This window comes from Chrysochloris asiatica, unplaced genomic scaffold (assembly GCF_000296735.1).
Source record: "Chrysochloris asiatica unplaced genomic scaffold, ChrAsi1.0 scaffold00214, whole genome shotgun sequence".
Taxonomy (NCBI): Eukaryota; Metazoa; Chordata; class Mammalia; order Afrosoricida; family Chrysochloridae; genus Chrysochloris; species Chrysochloris asiatica.
The window spans coordinates 5,370,438-5,378,305 of NW_006408732.1; the positions used below are offsets into that span (position 1 = coordinate 5,370,438).

The 7,868-nt window shown below is 37.9% G+C and overlaps 1 pseudogene; it reads right to left on the reverse strand.

The window, feature by feature from the left end:
* Window positions 1–407: 407 nt before the first annotated feature.
* Window positions 408–888, reverse strand: LOC102811701 (annotated as a pseudogene).
* Window positions 889–7,868: the final 6,980 nt, after the last annotated feature.

Genomic DNA, 7,868 nt, shown 5'->3' on the forward strand with positions numbered 1-7,868 from the left:
GTAAAAGAAATAACTTTCTATAAGCAACATAGCTTTTTATGTTTTGTTTATAAATAGCTAATCTATTTTTTAGATTTTAGTCATAACAAGATTAAAATATTTTCTTTCTACAACGATTCCATGCATATATTAGGTCAAGGCCATGTCTGAATTTGTGGCAGTCTTACACATATAATAATTGTAGTGTCCTCTGGAGAAAGAAAATTTGATCTGCTTATATTCAAAATATTCTTTTTTTAAAAAATTCTTGTTATATGTCAATTCACAATGGTAAAAAGAAAGAGATGTTGCAGTATTCCATAGAATAAGTGAGTTTAGAGAATAATCTGGTAGCATTTCACAAAATAAAGTATTAAATGGTCTGATGACTCCATCTCTGGAGAAAGACATTTCTATGTGTTCCCTTTCTAAATTGCCCAGTAACCCCATGTGATTTTCAAATTGGGATGCAGAATGCTAGTAACAAGATCATCAAATTTAGCTCTATCCTCAACAGAGACCTTGTAAAAATCAAGAATATCTCTGACTTTGCACATTTGACATAGCTTTGAATTAGGTAATGCATGGCCCAAGTCATCAGCTACATGTGCCAAGAGACTAAACTTCAGATGACAATCTTCTAGGGTGATGTCCTACCAATTCCAAATAACAGATGGACCAAAATATTCTTTGATGCAAGATTCCAGACAATTCTGGAGATCATCAGGTGGTATGTATTTCAGCTTCATAAGGGTGGACACAACAAGTTTGGGTCTTTCTTCATCTCTTCTGTTTTCTCAGCCACCACTGGCTCTTTGTTCTGGATTGAGACCAAAATTGGTGTGGCGTCCCTGAGACTCTCCACATGAGGCTTCTTCTAGTAATGCGGAACACAGACAGAGCTGTCATTTCCAGGATGAGTTATATGCACCTTCCATTGTCTTTTGATGCTTTCTTCATCATTCAATTATTTACCCAGAGAATCCTTCAATACTGAAAGTAAAGGCTTGAATTTTTTCTTCAGTTCCTTTAGCTTAAGAATTACTGAGCATGTTCTTTCCTTTTGGTTTTCTAACTCCAGGTCTTTGCACATTTCATTATAATATTTGGCTTTTTCTTTTGAATTTTTTTGTTCAGTTCTTACACCGCCTCACTTCTTCCATTTGCTTTAGCATCCCTATGCTGGAGAGCAAGTTTTAGAGTCTCTTCTTATATCTATTTTGTCTTTTTCTTGTCTTCTTGATCTTTTGCTTTCTTCCTGTATGATATTCTTGATGTCTTCCCACAACTCCTCTGGTCTCCAGTCTTTAGTGTCTAATGCATCAAATCTGTTCTTCAGATTATCTCTAAATTCAGGTGGGATATATTTTGGCTCTTGTGCACTTGTTTTCCTTTTCTTAATCTTCAGCCTGAATTTACATATGATCAATTGATGGTCTGGTCCACAATCTGCCCCTAGTCTTGTTTTCTCTGAGGATTTGGAGCTTTTCCACCATCTCTTTCCACAGATGTGGTGGTGGTTGGTTATATGCCGTGGAGTCGGTTCTGACTCATAGCGACCCTGTACAGGGTTTCTGAGGCTGTAAATCTTTACGAGAGCAGAAAACCTCATCTTTCTCCCATGGAACAGCTGGTAGTTTCGAACTGCTGACTGTGATTTGCAGCCTGATTCGTAACCACTGCGCTATCAGTCCACAGATGTAGTCAATTTTATTTCTGTGTATTCCATCTGGTGAGGTCCATGTATACAGTAAACTTTTATGTTGCTTAAAAAAGGTATTTGCAATGAAAAAAACCATTGGTCTTGCAAAATTCTAACATGTGATCTCCAGCATCATTTAAATCACTAAGGCCATATTTTTCAACCACTGATCCTTCCTTTTTGTTTCCAATCTATGCATTCCAATTGCCAGTAATTATCAACACATCTTGATTGTATGTTTGATCAATTTCAGACAGATGGAGTTGGTAGAATTCTTCAATTTCACCATCACTGGCTTTAGTGGTTGGTGCCTAAATTTGCATAATAGTGGTATTAACTGGTCTTTCTTGTTAGGCATACGGATATAATATCCTATCACAGACAACATTGTACTTCATGACTGATCTTGATATGCTCTTTTTGATGATGAATGTGACGCCATTCCTTTTCAATTTGCCATTCCCAGCATAGTAAACCATGTGATTATCAGATTCAAAATGGCCAGTGCCAATCCTTTTCTTGTCACTAATGCCTAGGGTCACAATGTTTATGCATTTAAATTCATTTTTTTTAATTTCCAATTTTCCTAGATTTATACTTCATACATTCCATGTTCTGATTATTAATGGATGTTTGCAGCTGTTTCTCTTCATTTTGAGTTGTCCTTCATCAGCAAATGAAGATCCTGAGGACTTCACTTCATTTGCACCATCATGGTCATCTCTACTTTGAGGAGGCAGCTCTTCCCCATTCACAATTTGAGTGCCTTCCAACCTGAGGGGGTTCATCTTCTAGAACTATATATCTGACAGGGTTCCACTGCTATTCATAAGGTTTAAGTGGCTAAATATTCAGAAGTAGTTCATTTCTTCTTCTTCCACTAGATGTCTATCAGTTTGTCATAATGTGATGGCTTGTGTGTTGCTGTGATTCTGCAAGCTATGCCATGGGTATTTTGAACACCAGCAGTGTCACCCATGGTGGACAGGTTTCAGATGAGCTTCCAGACAAAAACAGACTAGGAAGAAGGAGAGACAAACTACTTGTTCACACTATCTAGGAGAAATAACCTTTGGTCTTCCTCACACTTGGCACTCCTTCAGGACAAGTAGGAAAATCCATTGGATATCCTGAGGATAATCTCATGTATAGGAAGCCCTTTAGTTTATTAATTTAAAAGCTAGGAGGGTATAGGAGACTGCATGTACTTTATAGGAAAGGGTGAGTTGGTGGTTAGCCATCCTGGTATAAGAGAATTAGAAACCAAAAGAGGGGGAGAAGTATTCCAGAGATTTGCAATAACCCAAAACCTCTCAGTTTTACAACAAATTTTCTTATTTTTTGAAATACCTAATTTCTTTTTTCCTTACCTGTCCCTAACTGATACAAAAATTGGAGATAGAAAAATTTTCTGACTGAAATAGATATGAAATATGATGAAAAAAAAATGGAATCAAATGTGACTTAGCTTCTTTGGTTGCTTGTTTGTTTGTTTGACTTTATTCAGTATCGCATAACCACCATTTTCAAAAAAACTTTTATTATAAATTGAGTGAAGATTTACAGACAAGAGCACCAGCTTTATATTAAACAAACTGTACACTTTGATTCATCTCAATGATTACAGTACCCTCCATGCAACAATAATTATCTCACTTCCTCCCTGAGCAACTGTGAAGATGAATTGCCATCTGGTGTGGTGCTACAGCATAATGTACTGGACTGCAAGGTCAATTTGAACCTCAAGGTTGGAGGTTGAAACCCACCAGCTGTTCCTCAGAAATCCTACACAGGGTCAACTATGAGTCTGAACTGACTTGATGGCACTTAGCAGCAACAACAAGGGGATGTATGAAGTGGAAATAGGTTTTGGGGGGGGAGATGATTAGAAGTTTAGTTTTGGAATTCTTAGGTAGTTTTGAGATTTTAATTAGGTATTCAAGTATAGGTATTAACAGACAGGTGGATATGTGAATGTATATGGATATGTTGTTATTATTATGTGCCGTTGAGTCGGTTCTGACTCATAACGACCCTGTACAGGGTTTCCGAGGCTATAAATCTTTACGGGAGCAGAAAGCCTCATCTTTCTCCCACAGAACAGCTGGTAGTTTCGAACTGCTGACCCTGAGGTTCGCAGCCTGATTCATAACCACTATGCTACCACAGTTCCTTTATATATGGATATGTTGTTGTTGTTATGTGCCGTGTGGAGTCGGTTCTGACTCATAGAAACCCTGGACAGGGTTTCCGAGGCTGTAAATCTTTACAGGAGCAGAACGCCTCATCTTTCTACCGCGGAACAACTGGTAGTTTCGAACTGCTGACCTTGCGGTTCACAGCCCGATTCGTAGCCACTACACTACCAGAGCTCCTTTATGAATCTGTGATTCATGTGCGAAAGCTGAGCCAGAGATGTACATTTGAGAGTTGTTTTTGAGCCAGAGATGTGTATTTAAGAACTCTCAGTACAGAAATCATATTTAAAGTCACAAGACTGGATGAATCCATGAGGAAGTGAGTTTAGATAACAAAGATGACCAAAAATAGAATCCTAGGGTATCAACATTAAATTATTTGGTTAAAGGGGAGGAATAAACAAAGGGTACTGACAAAGAATGTCTATCCAGTAAGGTATAATTAAAATCAAGGTGTCATATCCAAAAACTCAACTCAAGAATTTCAAGGAGGTATGTAGCAAACATTGTCATCGATCCTTCTGAAGTATACAGTATCTGGTTGACTTCCAATAGTCAGTGTCTGCATTCCTGTGTCTTATGGGTCTCTCTATCCACAGATTGGAATCCTGGTGAGGTGTGTAGGATAAGCACTAGCCTGCAAAGTTCGTTTGAACTACCCACCAGGCACAGAATGGCTATAAATCAGAACCAACTCAATGGTACTTAAAGACAAAAACACCATCCACAAATTATGTATGGTCACTGAGATCACTAGGCCTAAATTCAGAGTAATTAATACCCAAACCAATAAATAACTCTTAAGAATTGATTTATTAGTACCCAAGCCCCATTGCCTGTGTGTCCAATAATCCTGAGATTTGTGTTTTGCACAATTTCCCAGGATTTTCTAATAGAATTAAGCTACAGTTGTTTATTGTGGTAACTGATAAATTATGTACTCTTATTGACATTTGAAGGAGCCTTGGTGGCACAGGTGAATAAGCACTTGACTGCTAACTAAAAGGTCAGCAGTTTGAATCCGCTAGCCACTTCATGGGAAAAGGATGTGGCTGTCTACTTCCAGAAAGATTTAAATCCTTAGAAACCCTATGAGACAATTCTACTCCCTCCTATGTTGTTGTTGTTAAATGCCATCGAGTCAATTCTAACTCATAGCAACCCTGTGTAGGGTTTCCGAGAAGCAGCTGGTGGGTTTGAATCACCAATCTGTGGTCACCCTACAGCACCACACGTAGAGTTTCTAAATTGGAATTGGCTCGATAGCAATGGGATTTTATTGGCATTTGATTAATTACAGAAGACTAGAAAAATTACTAGCCAGCTATATCTCTGATAACCTTCAGTGGTGAATTAGTGTGGAGGAAAGCGTCAGTGTGATGTTTGCATTGTAAATAAAGGCTGAATGCAGAGAAAGTTGCTATGGAACTAGGATCATTAGCATTGGTGCAGATGATAGAATTCCAGAACATCAGAGACAAGGTATATCTAATGACTAGGAAGTAAGGTGTGAATAACAGCCAGAGAACCCCAATGGGTAGTGATCTCTGGTAATGGCTAATAGACTTTGCTGATTCAGGGCAGTTTTTCTCAAATTATGGTTTTCAAACCAATAGCACTAGTATCAGCACCATCTAGGAACTTAGAAGATACAAATTCTAAGGCCCTACCCTAAGGACACTGGTATGTCCTGGTGTGGTGCTGCAGTGTGGTGTTGTGGGTGTGTCCTGGTATGGCACTGTGGGTTAATGCACTGGAGTGCAAGATCAGTTTGAACTCCAAGGTTGATGGTTAAGCTCACCGGTCGCTCTTTGGAAACCCTATGTAGGGTCACTATGAGTCGGAATCTACTCAACAACACTTAATAACAATAGCCCTATACTATAAGGTGCACTGGTGGTGTAAAGGTTATTAGGTGGGCTGCTAACCAAGCAATTCAGTCCATCAACTATTCTGAGTTGGTACCAACTCAAAGGCACCTAACAACAACAACACTTTTACTGTTGCGAGTCCTGGTGTGGCACTGTGGGTTAATGCACTGGACTGCAAAGTCGGTTTCATGTGCAAGGTTGGTGGTTCAAGCTCACCAACCTCTCCTCAGAAACAATATACAGGATCGCTGTGGGTTGGAATTAACTCGATGGCTCTAAACAACAAACAGGAACAACTTTTACTATGGGAATCCTGGTATGGTGCCATAGGATAAACACTCGACCTCAAGGTTGGTTTGAACCACAAGGTTGACAGTTCAAATTCACCAACTGCTCTTAGGAAACTCTATACAGGGTCACCATGAGTTGGAACTAACTCAATGACACTTAAAAACAATAACTTTTACTACCGTGATATTTTGGATTTTTAGGAAGTGAAAATGAAAGTGAATTGGCAGTTCAGTCCAATAAGAATGTTGTAGTTATCAGAATTCAAGCACAGATAATAGAATCTGCTCTAGCTCATTTAAGCAGAATGAGACTTAAACTAGGTATCCAGCAGTTTATAGAACTATTGGTTAAGTTGAAGCTTAGGGTTTAATTCCAGTTATTATCCCCAATGCCACACTACAGAATTTGACTATAGTGTATAAAAGAAGCTGTTTATAATTAGAATGTTGAAGAAATCAGATATTGCACGATGATTCATGAAGTGGTCAAACAGTTCCTGGCTATACAGCCAAGTGGTTTCTGCCATAGTTAAGAGTAGTAAAATTGTTTTCATGGGTATCTAGAATATACAGGACACCTAACACCTCTATAACAAAGCTTTCCAATAAAAAGAGTCAGTGCACTAAGGACATGATTTTCACCTCATGAAGTTCAAAATTCATTGTTAACTAATTGTTAGAAAAATGATGAGTGGATCTAAAAATGTAGCTAAAAGAGTTTCAGAGGAATAGTTTTACAGCTTTCCAGTTTTGTTAGTATAGGAAGTTACTCTAGAAGGAGTTGGAATAAAAGTCAAGTGAGCCAAACCTTGGTAGCTTCCATACGTAGTAATAAGACACAGTTCAGATGAACACGAATATTGGATATCCTGACTCTTCCTCTTTGGATTATTAGCTATCCAAGTCTCTCTAACTATCTAAATCTATTCATTCCTACATTTAGCTGGCAAGTGAATATGCCAGTTTGGATGCTACAGGAAGTAGATATTGAAACAGAGTTAAAGTATAAGATCTTCTTTGAAACTGTAATGCAGAGCTAACATTACTGTAAGCAAAAAGAAGAAAAAGCAGATTTGGGCAGCAAGACCTTCAGACCACGATGCAGATCTGATGAATTCTCACCAATCCAGTGGATATCTACAAAACAGATATTGTTCAGCTTGACAGGGGCATATGAGCTGGATTCAATTAATCAAATGCTTGTACACAAGACTTTGCTTCAGTGCTGTTGCATTTCCCCATTAAACAAGAAACATAAAAACAACATTTCTTGTTTCTTGGCAGCATCCTGGTATTCATGATTTCAATATATTTTTGTGGTTGGTTGTCAGCTGTGTTCCTACTCAACTGTCTGAGCCTACTCCTATTGCAGGTAATTTCATGTTTTCCCAATATCCTTTTATTAAGTTTACTTTCTGCTTACATCTGACTGTGAATTGTTTTGTTTGTTTTGAGTTAAATTTAGGTACCCTTTGAAATGGATTATTTAGAGAGCAACTGTCACAATTGGTGGGAAAGTTACAGGAAAAGAAGGTGGAAAGAATTTTAGAGGTGAAGCTGTATAAATGTATCTTTATATTATTTGCTATTCAAACATAAAGATTAGATCAGTATATCCCATTTACTACTACATGTAAGTGCAACACCAAAATAGACTATTGGTTACTATTGTATAGCTTCGTATTGAAAATGGATTGTACCAAGCTCAAGTCATACCAACCTTACTTTAACCTTACTTTAAGAGTGACCAAAAATCCAGCTTCAAATTCCATTCTTTACCCATTAAATCCTTAGATGTGTAGTTTATAAGTTTTGAATTCTCCTGTAT